We start from the raw sequence: 13797 nt of genomic DNA, 5'->3' as shown, positions 1-13797 counted from the left end.
AGCACTGCACACAGAGCTGTCACCACAGCACTGTGCTCCAGCTCCTGCTGCTCCTGAAGGGAGGCATTGCCAGGTGTGAAAAACACCAATCACTTGGTTTTAAAATTTTAAAAGTTTAATAGTAATAAAATGATTATAAAAATAGCAATATTATTAAGAGTAATAAAAATTTGAACAATTGAGATTAGGACAATACGAGACAATACAAACAAAGAGTTACAGCCATCCAGGTACCTCTTTCTGGGCAAAATAAGCCCAAAAAAGGACACCAGTTAACAGAGGATTAACCCTTAAAACAACAGCCTGTTGCATATTCATACATCTCGTACATGATATATAAATTCCATTCAAACAACAGATTCAATCTGGTCAGTGTCAACTTGTTCCTCTTAATCCTGACAGCATCTTCATGGCTGAGTGAGGTGGGAAGAAGTTAGTTCCTTCTGATAATGGTGCAATAAATTCTCTTTCTCTGAAAGATTTAGGTGTTCTGCGGCTGCTATCTAGTGCAAGTACCTCATTCTTCCCTTTTATATAATATTCATTTTAATATTTGCAAAAAGCCAATCATAAAGTACGCATTTTTCACACCAGGGACGCTGGTGGCACAACTAGTGCCACACTGCCCACAGGCAGGGCCACAGCTGAGCTAACTCAGCTTTTTGTGTTATTGCAGTTCCCTGGGGACTCACAGGATCAGAGCAGAGCTGCAGACACTGAGCTGCTCTGGCAGGCACCTCTGGTCCCCAGGAGGGGGGCTCAGAGGCAATTTTGCAGGCTGAGCCCTGGCGGTGCCAGAGGGGCTCTCACGAAGCAAAGATGAAAGGTTGCAGCTGACTGCACATGGCCATTGCCAGAGCCCAGAGCACACTGCACTAGCTCACCTTCCTCTGCACTGGTTTGACTTCCAGCAAAGCACCATTTATAGAAAGGGAACACTGAAGAAACAGAGAGTTTGGGGCTGGCTGGGTTCACTTCAGCACAGACACAATTCAGGACAGAAATGACAGAATCCCTTTGTGAAAAAAGAGATTTGAAAATATTGATAGACATTTTCATCAACAGAACTTGCTGCTTTCACCCAGCTCCAGATGTGCTAAAACATCCTGACAGCTAAAATGTGGACTTGAGGAAAACACAATTTCAAAATTAAAAACTTCTTTTTTGTAATCTTTAAAAAACAAAAATTCCATATATTGAGGAAAGTTGAATGCTTTTATTTCACTCAAGGCTAATAATACACAGTCTGTCAATGATCACTGAAAAAAAAAACCCTGAAGAAATTTCCAAAGCTAGAAGTGTAACAGAATCTCTATTACTCCTACAAATCCTCATTTTTATTGACTCTTGCAGCAATATCTTTGAAGTACAGCCCCAGAAAGGTGAACAGAAAGCTGAGTTTCCTTATACTGTGCAGCTTGGATTGGGAATTTTCTGAATTTACTGTGTGTACCCACAGGGGCTAGGAGAAAAGCCACGCCAGTTGTCTGTGATCAGGTGTCCTGCACACAGACTAACACCAATAGGGGCAGAACCAAAGGCAGAGCAGAATCAACACTAAATTATCACAGCAGAGAAGTTTTCATTTCAATGTTTCCTTCACAAACTAATCACATAGCAGACTTTTCATTTCTGGGAAAAGGAATGATGCTACATCATCTCTGTTTTAAAAGGCATTCCTGTGCAATTTATTCTCCAAGGTGAAAAAAGAAAATTAACCAAAACACAAAACCAATCCAAAACAAACAAAAAAAACCCCACAAAAAACCATAAACAAACAAAACCCAAAACAAAACCCCCCAAAATAAAAAAACACACCACAAAACCAACCAACCAACCAAAGAAAAACAAATAAAAGCTGCAAAAAAAAAAAAAAAAAAAAAACAAAACAAAACAAAAAACACAAAAAAAAAAAAAAAAACAAAACCAAGAAAAATAGTTCAAGGAAAAAAATAATCAACTATGTTGTGCCCCCTCACAAAGAATAATTAATTACATTTCAGTAAATTATGGCCTTGAGACCACTGAAGTAGTCATGAAATGACCAGGCTGTATTTATTCTCTCCATTTATGAAATGGAGAAAATGCTGCAGCAAAGAAAGGCTTTTCTGTTCAAGGCTTTTTTACATTATTAACAAATACACGCTGGGTTTGTATTTGGAATTTGATGAAGATTATCAGTGTAACTTCACAGGCTCCCAGTGACACGTCCAAGGAAAGAGTTTAACAGGGAGCTGAGCTGACATTTGGCTTACAAAGCCTTTGAACTAGTGAGTGCATTAATTCCACTGCAAACATCCTAAGCCCACAAAGGCTTATGCTATTGTTCCTGAATTATCCACAAGTTTTGAATTTGCACATGAGAGGCCTCCCAAAGGGTCACAGATCATTGGTTCTGCCTAGACTAGTCTCCAGCATGCTGATCAATAAGAGACATAATTGGAAGGTCTCGAATAATTGGAAATTTCAAAGGTCTGCTGCAATCTCTACAACACATAACTGGTACAGAAGCATGTAAAAATACCAGAGTCTGAGGGGACTTTAAAACTATGCTCTAGCTTCAGTTTTTGGAGACTTTGCCCTTTCAGAACCATCCTTCTTTATCATTAGTAGATGGCAATTCCACCCATCACTTTCTGAACAAAATTAGTTCAGGTTATGAATATTTGAGATTTGAAAACTCTCTTCTAACCTATACTGGAATAGCATTGTCTAACTTCTGAGGGAGAAAACAGAAATTGCAAATATGCTTCAAGGACTTTTTTTTGTTCTTTTTTACAGAACTGGCAAAGTTCAAATTAAAATCAAATCCATATAAATGAGATTATACATTTCACACAAGATTTGCAGTACATCCTGGTCTTACTGAAGTATCAGGGTTCTAACAGTAATAACTTTCCCTGTCCCCACTCTGCCAACAGAAGTTTATCAGATCTTTGAGCTCAGATGACATCTGGGATATGCTGGTGGTGCCATAGAAAGCACAGGAACTGAATTCCCCCACCATCATATGCCATGACAAAAGTGCAAGAACACCAACACCACAGTGACTTTGGTGGGAAAAAAGCCAGCTGTTGAGGAGGTGTTACCTAATTCCAGAACAAACTTCAAAGGTTCCACCAACAGCGTGGAATGACCTACTATTCAGTTTTGTGATATCCCTACATTACTTCTACAGAAAGAAGAATAAAAGCAAAGGTCATGACTGTTCCATTTCTGGAATTTTTACTGCCTGTAATCTTGAAGGGAATGGTATCTTCTGTCAGTCCCACTTCTAAAATGCTGCTCTTCAGCAGGTTTTTGGTTTTGTTTTTAAAGCCTCAACCCTTCCTTGAGAAGATCAGACAACAGCTCATCATCTCCTTGAATGCAGAACTTCATGTGAAGCAGGGATTAATTGCCAAGGAAAAGACTGCACTTTCAGATGTTGAAGTAGTCTGACAAGAGGAAGAAAAAGTTTCCAGCAGAGAGCCAAGCAGAGGTCAGATCAGCCATAGAATAATCAGTCTCCAGTGCAGGTCTTATGATTTGTCACGCCGACCAATGAATATTTCATTCTGCCTGGGAGTGTCACCAGGAGCCAGAGTGCTCAAACACCACTAAATGCTTCTGTCCTAAAAGCCTTCCTGTCCAGGATCTTGCAGCTGGAAATGCAGGCTGCCAGGAGAGGCATGTGAGGCACCTGAGGAAGCCTCAGCGGGCACTGCCAGCCTGAGCTGCGGGTGGGCCTGGCAGTGGGAAGGAACAACACTTTTCTCACCGCCCTGGGAGGGTCTGGAGCAGGGAGGGGACACAGGAGGTCTGCGGGGACCTGCTTTGCTTATTTTCTCTGGTTTATACCTGAACAGGCTGTGGGAAGGCTCTGCCCCAGCTGTAAATCCAGCACGGTGACCTGTGCAGAACATGGAGCTGGACACTGTCCGAAAGCTCCGGCTCCTCCGCAAGCCCCGGCAAGCTCGGATCCCTGTCTGGGACAAGAATGCTTCTACATGGAATGCCAGAAGGAGATTCAGCTCCCCACACAAATGGGAGCTCGGATCCCTGTCTGGGACAAGAATGCTTCTACATGGAATGCCAGAAAGAGATTCAGCTCCCCACACAAATGGGAGCACAGGAGGGAAATGCTGTGCACCACAGGGCAGGGACCCAGGGCCCTCAATAAATAAACAATGGAATAAATAAAATAAGTCATATTTGATATAAATAAATAAAGCTTTCTGCAGTAGTTGAGGAGGGCAAAGCCTGCCCTGAGCCCTGAGACACAAATGCTGTGTCCTCACTTCACATCCACAGCTTGGGACATTCTTCCCTCACTCACATCAAACTGCACCCAAAATATCATACATATCTTTTGCTATATTAGAGGGTGTCCATGCAGCAAACACATGTTTTTTCTTAGTAAAATACATCAGAGATTGCATCAGTCAAACATTACATTCCCCCCCATTCCAGCAATAGGACTCTAAGAGAAAAACAGACTAGCACGCCCAGAAAGAAGAAAAAACAATCTCCTGGAAAGTTCCTAAATACCATGCTCAACTGAATCTTTTGCTGAACTGTCCCCTCTGGAAATTGCATTTCAAAGAACTGAGAGGAGACCTAAAATGAAGAGCTTAAAGTACAAACCTTGAAACTCAGCATTTCTCCATGTTTAACCACGTTTCATCCTAAAATATGAATCAGTAAATAATGCAAAGCAAGTCAGTTGTGTAACAGGAAGGAAAAGAGAACTGGAAACAAGGCCCAGAAAAATCAAAGAATTATCATATTTTTAATATGACTGTGAGGCATTTTAAAATACTGAAAGATAGGTTATAAAAACAGCCCATTTGTAATTGTCTTTGAAATTATAAACATGTCATTTTTTTACACATTTTATGACAAACTTTTTTTTTTATTTAGCCATTGATGTAATTTTGCAGCTTCTCTCTCTGATAACTTTTAATGCCCAGCATTTCACTGTGATAGCTGGCAAGAAATCTGATGTGAGTTTTCTCATTAAAAGTAAAGCTGTGTTAGTAGCCAAATACCCAAAAATGTGAAATGTTAAAAATTAACAATGGGGAAAAGACTTGTTTCAACTTAACCAAAAAATCAGAACTTGAACTTTGTCAGAAACGACAGTTTGTTATTATTTGAAGGGAAAAAGTTGTATGTGTTAAAAGATTTATCAGGAGTTGAATAAATTGCCAATTTAAGGGTAGAAGGTAAAGCAGAAAAAAAAAGAATTATACAACACATGTCATAAGAGACAGACTAGAATTTGTATGGTATAAAACCACAAATGATCCTCAAGGATTTGCTCTGCAAAAAGCTTGTGAGAGAAATTGCTCCTGGGACTACCTATTACCAGAAGATATCCCATTCTAATGGACATTCACTACACGTCCACTCTTAATGGAATACATTGCTTTTGGGGGACATGCTTTTATGACAACACTACTTCTTCAGAAGTAAAACTCACCTCATTCTTACTTTAACAAAGCAATTTTCCTTGTGTCTGGTTTTCTTTGGGTGAAAAAGAATAAAAGGCTACTAAAATATTCCAATCATCAGAACAGCACTGTGCAATAAGTGCTATTCAGGCACAACCCCAAGCCATGCAATATTCCATCTCTTCCCAACACAAATGCAATGGCCCTATGTTAACCACCACGATTAAGTATTCACATGGGTTATACAGTTGGTCAAGTTTTATGCAGCCCAAACTGATGTTTTAAAACAATAAATTATAATTTCACATTGCTTCTTGCATCTGATACTAAGAAAGCAAGCATTAAGGGGAAGCAGGATCCAGTTCAGAGACATGAATTCAGGTGACAGAATCAATAGACAATATTTACTGGTCAGCAGAGTATCAGCCTGAGCTTTACAACTAAAATCAAAATTATTGACAACAGCAATTCAAGTGACTTCACCCCTCCCAAGTATTAGTAGAATTTGCTCTCCTTTGGCATTAATTTTTCAATGGGAGCTTTGAGAGTTCTCAAACCCAGATGGCTTATTTAGGTGTTTAAAATAGGCACCTGCACTTGCTGTGATCCATGCTTTGACAAAGATTTGTGTGGGTTTGCCCCAGTTCACTGAGTAGGAAGCAGCATACTTTGCAGCAAGTGGTTACAAGAACAAGCTCCAATACTTACATTCTTATTTAATGATGATGTCTAGCTCAACAGCCTCTGCCCACATAGATTTCAGAGCTCTTGGTCTAAGAACACGAGCCCCAGAGTAGATTTAACACCAAGGAGCCTTTGGACTGTGCTCAGACATCACAACCACATGGAGTTCCTGAGGATTTCAGCAAATCCATCTCCAATACAAAAGTCACCGGAGATTTTCCAGAGTCCCTAAGTGGATCTCCTCCTTCACCTTTATCCCTGCAATAAGATGGACTCTGCTCCTACCTTCCTTCCTCCCCTTGCCACATCCCCTCCTGCTCAGGAAGAGTATCCCTGGCTGAATTCAGACAATAGCATTTCCTCAGAATCATTCCACGTTCAGCCGCACACAACGGCACAAACTGCGAAATTTAAGTCTCCACAATATTTCCTGGGACAAGGTTTAGTCCACACTTGTTCTTCTCAACAAAAGCTTTATTACACTGCTCTGTGTAGTGCCTCTTCACAGAAAAATAGAGCCTGGATTTCTAATCTCAAGTTTTAACCATAAAAAAGCAGTTATTCCTCAGGACTTACCGCCACACAGTTGCAGCTACTTCTGCTCTGATTTGCAAGTGTTTCCTTGTTAAATTACACTCTTTGCAGTGTGCCAAACGTGCACACATGGCCCTGCAGCACTTCCAGCAGCTCTGAACACTCTGCACAATTACCACACAAAGGGCTGATTATGTTTTATTGCAACTGCTCTTTCTAGCAAATGCCTCAGCAAACTGCAGTGCTACAATTACAATATGCTGATGATGAAGTCCTTCATGCTTTCCCAGCATTTTAGGAAGTTTCACCAATTTTTATTTATTCTGTTAGGAAATACATGAGCAATATAATTATTTAGCCTCCTTTTGTCACTTTAGTATCAAATTAACTGTTCACCCCAAAAAGAATACTAGCCTGTAATCTTTTCTGTTTTCCCACTGTTAATCAGCCCAGACCAAATACAGTGATAGCAGTTCCCAAAAGCATTTTGCCTTTTAAGACCATCAAAGCAGCTCAGCCAATAAAGCTGTTATTGTGGTTTCACTAACCACTGTTGCAAATTTGATCTTGTCAGTTTTCAGTGTAAATGGCAAGGTACAACTAATGCAACATTTTGCATTCAAGTCAGTTTTGAAAATAAAATACACTTGCTACTGGTGGTATTTTTATACACGGAAAATGGAGTCATAAAATAAATTAAGTCAAAGAACCCTTCAAGGCCATCTGCTACAGCCACATCCTCAAATCAGGGCAAACTCTGAAGCTAAAGCACTTGCTCAGGGCCTTACACACCCTCTTTTCAGTACGTGCAAGGATGGAGATTCCACAGCCTCTCTTTTCCCTCATCTCTCCTGTAGGGAAAATCTCAAGGAACCTCCCTCCATGTGCATCCCCCCTTAGGCTTTCCTTTCCAATTTTATATTTGATTTAGACCTGACAAATACATTTTTGGGTATTCCATTTGGGTATTTGGCCTAGAGCCACATGTTAGAAACTCACGAGAGGTATGAAACTGCTTCCAAAAGACACTGTATTTTCAGCAGCAGTTTCCATTCCAGGAGCCAGTGGGCTGAGATGACTGGAAAACAGGTACAGATACAATTTTGTCCACACCCTTCCTATGCCTGATCATCTTCCAACAATGAAAACACCGTGTTGCGGCTGTGGAAGGACAAGACTGAGGCTCTGGCACCTTCTCATCTCTCAGCGCCATCAGGTGGAACATTTCCTTCCAGGAATGTATGTATGGAGGAAAGTTAACCACATCAATGAAGTGTGCAGTCAGTATCTGGGATTTTAAACCCTAAAACAGATTTTAAAGCCCCACTTAATCTAGACACAATCTTTTATTTTGATGTTATTGATTGCAGAAGCTTGAGAACAGAATCTCAAAAACTAAAAAAGCACTCCTGTGATTAAGATAAGCCTGTATCAGGTAGCAATCCTACCTTATTCCTACCACACCTGAGAACTTAATTTTATGGCACCTCCTAATTCAGTTGCATTAAATTTTATTTTAAAATAAAATCTATAAAGTCGATTTATATGTACAGATGATGTAACAGTCCAAGATGCAGAAATTGCACCTTTTTGTGAAGGCTACCGAAGTAATAAAAAAATTTCCAAGCAAAGAACAAGAGAACTGCACTGGTCTTCACTTCTTTTTTCCTCTTCTCAAAGAGAAAGCATGCATCCCCCTTCCTCCCATCTGGACTTCATGGGCAGCTCTTATCAGATCAGAGAGGAAATCTGGGCTGTTCTCTGTGCTCCAACAACATCTCTCTGCTCTCTCTGCTCCCTTCTGTCCTCGAGGGTGTGATGGAGAAGAGACATCCTCCATGGCAAAGCTCCAGCACCCACCTGAGCCCACTATGTCTCTCCACAGCAGCTCCTTCACAGGGCTTGCTGTTCCCCAGTGTCCTGCCTCCTCCTGACCCTGGGGGAGCTCACAACACCTGAGGTCAGTTTATGCTGCTCCACATTCTGAATTTACAGTTTCACTCAGACCCGGAGTGAAAGGCTGATCCGGAGGTGAAGGATGAGATCATTGGATCAGGACTGGTTGGACTGAGGAAGGGCAGGATCAAGTTCTAATTTCATTTTGTGTCTATGAGAGTGTCAGCAAACACTAAGATTAAATGCAATTCAGATGCTCATGTTTAATGAACAGATGGCAAACAAATCAGAATCCTTGCGATTTTCAGTTCTGAGATGAATATTGTCCCTTTTTACTTTTCAAAACAATCTAGCTCAGCTAAAATAAAACTAAAAATGTATATATACATTATAACCAGGCTACAGATTGATTGATCACAGCTGAAGTTTTATATTCAACCACAAACACTCAACCTTTTTTAACTTCTTCATATATAAAATTCCAGGATCTGCATCACAATTCTACCACAATGAAACTTTTAGTAATTACATGTAAAGACAGCAGCTTCCTTCATTACACCTCAGTTTGCAATAAATAAAAAAAAAAATCGTAAAAACGAATTTGTGAGTATTTCTCAGTAAAACAGCAATAGCAAACAGCACCTAAAATTCATTTGTAAAGCCATCATTCCATTCAAACACATGAAATAAAATCACTTGAATTCTTCACATGACTTAAGGTTTAAAAAGGCAATAATCCATTTTCTTCTGTCTTGTCACCACCAGAATCAGATGAACGTTTTCAAATAGATGCTCATAGAGGGTTACATTATAAAGGTTATTTTCTTTTTCCACAAAGAATTATTTCTAAAATTCTAACTAACAGAGGGAGAAAAAACCCAAATCAAACCATAAAAATACTTAAATCGTCCTTCAACTACTGTTTAGGTGTAGACTGGCATGATAATAAATCACAAAACTCTCACCTGATGCAATTTCTAGTTTGAAAAAACCTTAGAACATAAGTGAATCACCTTCATTATGCAGTTGTACCAGGATTTCATACATTTGGAGCTCATTTATTGCAAAGAATGAGGTTCTTCAAAGTCAGTCTCCCACAGGTTATCATTTCTATACATTATATACTCCCTCCTGTCAGGAACAACCATCCATGACATATTTATCTGAATTATTTGCAGTCATTATGAGAAGAATTCCTGTTACACCTGCTTAGAAATACTTTTCCAGGCCATATGCTCACCAAATAGCCTCCTCTGTGTAAAGACAAGTGCAGCAGAATGATTCAGGAGAAAGGGAACAAAGTCTGCTTGAAATTTGTTCTACAAATGTCCTCAGACCATCAGAGTCTCATTATGTTTGGATACCTTAATTTATGTAAGTTTTGTATTTGGGCAACAGCGGCCAGAAGAGTCTCTTTCAACCCAAGTGGTTTGAAATTTAGAAAATTAAATATTTAAGAGAAATTTAAGAAAATTTATATTTATGTCTTTCTTCATGTAATTTCATACAGAAAGTCTTTATTATTCCCGTTCATATATCCACAAGACATAACAGCAAGTCAAAACATTCATTCACGACTCCTAAATCCCAAAGACTGTGCTTGGTTTGGCTATGGAAATACCACATAGCACATCATCTTCAAACATTTTATTTGGGCAGAGCCTGGAGATACAGACAAAAAAAGAAAACAAACAAAAAACCCCAAACCAAACACATGCATCTTCAACAAAAGGCTTTAGGAAGTGTTTATGATCAGAGTTTGTCATAACAGCATTCCTCCAGCCTTTGAAAATGAGGAAAATGACTAATTATACAATTCTTCAAGTGCAAAGGGTGATGTCTAATACAGGTCATTTTTCTTTTTGTTTAAATTGGTCCTAGAATCACTCAGAGCTGGAAACAGGCAGCTAACATCTGCAGCACTGATTCAAACTTCCCGAAAATTCAAATATCAGGCATTCATTGGATTTTTTTATTAGTGGTTTTTTCATCATTACTGCAGTTATGTTTATTTGGCAAAAGCTGAGATTTAAAAGAGCAAGTCTTATCTGCTTGTCAACTCTGTCAAGTGCTCCCCAATGAGGAATGTTGGATTAAAACTCACAGGGTCAGTTTACTTGACTTAAACTTTCATTTTAGAAGACAAGCCAGATTCCTACTTATTAAAATTCATTTCAGCTATGTTATAAATGCAGTTTATTTGCCCTTGCAGACTAAAAATTATCTGAGGGGGTTTTGCAGTCAAGATGATAAATACACACACAGCAGGTGGCAATATTTGCAGCTTTATCTTTGTGGCTGCTGAGCATGAGACAGATGTGGGAGAGCATAAGTTTGAGGTAGCACAGACTCTTCAGCCAGTGTGAAATCTGAGAGGATTCCTGATATCCAGGGAACAGAGGAGCATCTCCATGGCTGTCTCCACCTCTATTCCCAACACAAGAGATCCCATCCCTGGGTTTGGGCACCACTGACTTGCCACAGAAGAGAAATCATCAGATTTTTTCCCCACTCCCGGGTGTGAGAAATCACATCATATGAAAGCACAAGGGAGAAATTACATTATTATCATTTTTAGCACTCCTGTAGCTTTAGGTTACTACTTCATTTTGTTTATCTAGTACTCCTCTATAAGAAATCTCATTGAAAACACTACCAGTGGTTCTATGGAGGGAGAGAGAGGTCTTCCACCTCACTGCCCATTTTCAGTGGCAATTATTTTGGCAGTATCAAGAGGAAGATGAGATTCAGGGTGAAAGAAGGAGAGCTTGGATTAATCCATGCCCAATACTCTGTGTGGTGTTTTTCAGAACACTAAAAGATACAAGGTCTAAAAGACTTCTATAAGAAAACAAGAAATTTAACTTACTATAACTAGAAGTATTGTCTTCTGGATGAAGAAGTGTAAAGGGGTCTAAAATGATGGTATTTTGTTATTCAAAAATACCCATTGCTGGATCATGCATAAGCTGAGCACTTACATGCCTAGCAGTCAGTTAAGTGCAGCATGATATTCCCTTTATGCTTTTACTTATGGTATCTAACCATCATCTACATTTTTGTTGTTCCAGAAACAAACTCAGATCTGAAGAGCTTTGGCACACCCTGGCTTTTCAGGCTGTATGGCACTATTACCATTAGCAAGGTTCCAGTCCAAACCAAGGCTTCACACAGGTCAGGGTGGCCAGACTGAGTGACCCATTCCAGCCATGTCCAGCCCGCTGGAAAAGGCAGAATTTCCCCAGGGAGCAGTTCCTGGGGGGCTGCCTGCTGGAGAATGCTGAGACAGCTGCCACAGCAGTGACAAAAGGCATGAAAAGAAAGATCAGCTCCAAGTCTTTCAGGACAGTTCTCAACACTGGTGCAGTCTCACTTTACAGAAATGTTTAAAAGAAGAAAAAGGAATAAAAAAGTCTCAGAAGACAGTCTGTTCTTCTGCAACCCTGCATTTTCCTCTTAAAGACAGGGGCAGGAAGAAAGATTTTCTCCCCCAGCAGTCCACAAGTAGAGGATCTTTATCACTTATTTTTTCTTTCCCTTTGTCTGCAGCACAAGTGAAGTCCTTTTTCCGGTAGTCTCAGGAGCAAAAGAGAATGGGAATCAGTGACTGCATTGAACTGCCTCCCTCCTCCCCTCCACCAAGCAGGAACTCGCCCCAAACATAGATGATGTTCTACTTCTCAGTAAAGCCAAGAGCCAAACCCCCTATTCAGTTCAAAGACCCAACTGGTTTTGACTCAACAACATCAAAAAAGGATTTTCAGGCTCATATTGTCTTTAACACCAAGTTGTACCTTGGTGTTACAGTAACATCCATAAATCCTTGGTAGATTATACTACAGGAGGGTGACCTTTCCCACCACTAACTTCCCCACTGGAATAAAACTTTTAATTTCAATTCACAGTAACTTGGCTTTCAGAGCTTGATGTAGAACTTCTTTCTTAGATAAACTAATCTGCAAATATGTATTGTTGAAAAGATTGCTCTTTGCAGATTTCAAAAGATATAGAGCACAGATTATAATAACTTGAATGTTTTTTGTAATGACTTAGCACATTCTTAGACACAGAACTTAAACTCAAAATGAGCACATGTATAATCTGCAAGGGAGAACATCATTATAATTTACAGCAAGAACTGAAAAAAAATCAACTCCATACACACTAAACATGTAATTGTGGATCTGCTAAATACTTCAAACATTTTTTCTACCACTAGGGCTTTCAAGGTACATTTTCATAATGTTCCATTTAAAATAAATAATGAAATATTTGTTTTAGGAAGTGCTGTGTATCAAAATTTATTTCCAACTCCCTAATTTTGCCCCTGGGTGAGGCCAAGGCCTGTCCCTGTTCAGGCTTCCAGTTCCCCTTCCCATGGGGAGCTGCTGCTGGACAAAGTCCTTGCAACCAGGAGCAAAGGCCTCTTTCTCTGGACACTCAGCATGGACAGAAGAGACACAGCACAGTAAACCCACAACTTCCAAAAATCCCCAGCCCTGGAAGCCAGGTCAGCTCTTTTGAAGCTTTAGAAGCTCTGACACCACTGAAGTCTAAGCCCAAGTCACTAGAAGAGATTCTCTGTTTAAATGGTGTATCTGCAACCTGCCAAGGCATTACACCATGAGGGGTTTTTAAGTTATTTTGCATCAGCTCAGAAAGCATTTAATTTCTGGACACCAGAATTTTATCATTTTTTTTGCATTAAAAAAAAGAATCAGACTAAGCAAAAAATTATTACTAATATATCAAGGTTCTATGAACATAAATTTTCTCCCCATTGTCTTGGATTTGGAGGTCAGCTGTTGGTATCCACCCATCCCTGACTCATTTCAAAGGGAATTTAGGAAGCTGTGATTTACTCTCAGACTTCCCAAAGTGGAGGAGGAACTGGCTGACCTGAGAAGGCCAGAATGTGATCAGGCATGTCTGCTTTTCCCTTTCCCCAGACTAACTGCTTAAAGAAGACAAGGAACAGAGGAGAGGAATATTATCTTTAATGCAGAGTCCTCTCTGTGTGGAAGAGATGCCTTTGAGGTGCCCAAAGAAAATGGCAGGTGAGCCAAGGACAGACTCCAGACATGGTAATGAGGAAGAATGAAAAGAACATTAATACGCTGCAAAACAAGTTTTAAGTACCTGCAGAAATCTGGACTATTACTCTGTCTGGTAATTGTATTAGTCCCCGATCCGGACCATCACTGCAGCAGAAATTATTACTACAACCAGTAAATAATCAGATACATAA

The 13797-nt window shown here is 39.8% G+C and overlaps 1 protein-coding gene across 3 annotated transcripts in view; it reads right to left on the bottom strand.

Moving 5' to 3' along the window:
• CLSTN2 (calsyntenin 2) overlaps positions 1 to 13797 on the bottom strand; it is a 418740-nt gene that overhangs the window by 260053 nt on the left and 144890 nt on the right. The gene's annotated exons all lie outside the window — the stretch shown is intronic.

This window comes from Passer domesticus, chromosome 11 (assembly GCF_036417665.1).
Source record: "Passer domesticus isolate bPasDom1 chromosome 11, bPasDom1.hap1, whole genome shotgun sequence".
Taxonomy (NCBI): domain Eukaryota; kingdom Metazoa; phylum Chordata; class Aves; order Passeriformes; family Passeridae; genus Passer; species Passer domesticus.
The sequence above is the reverse complement of the archived record's forward strand: the minus strand, read 5'-3'. Positions and strand labels throughout refer to the sequence as shown.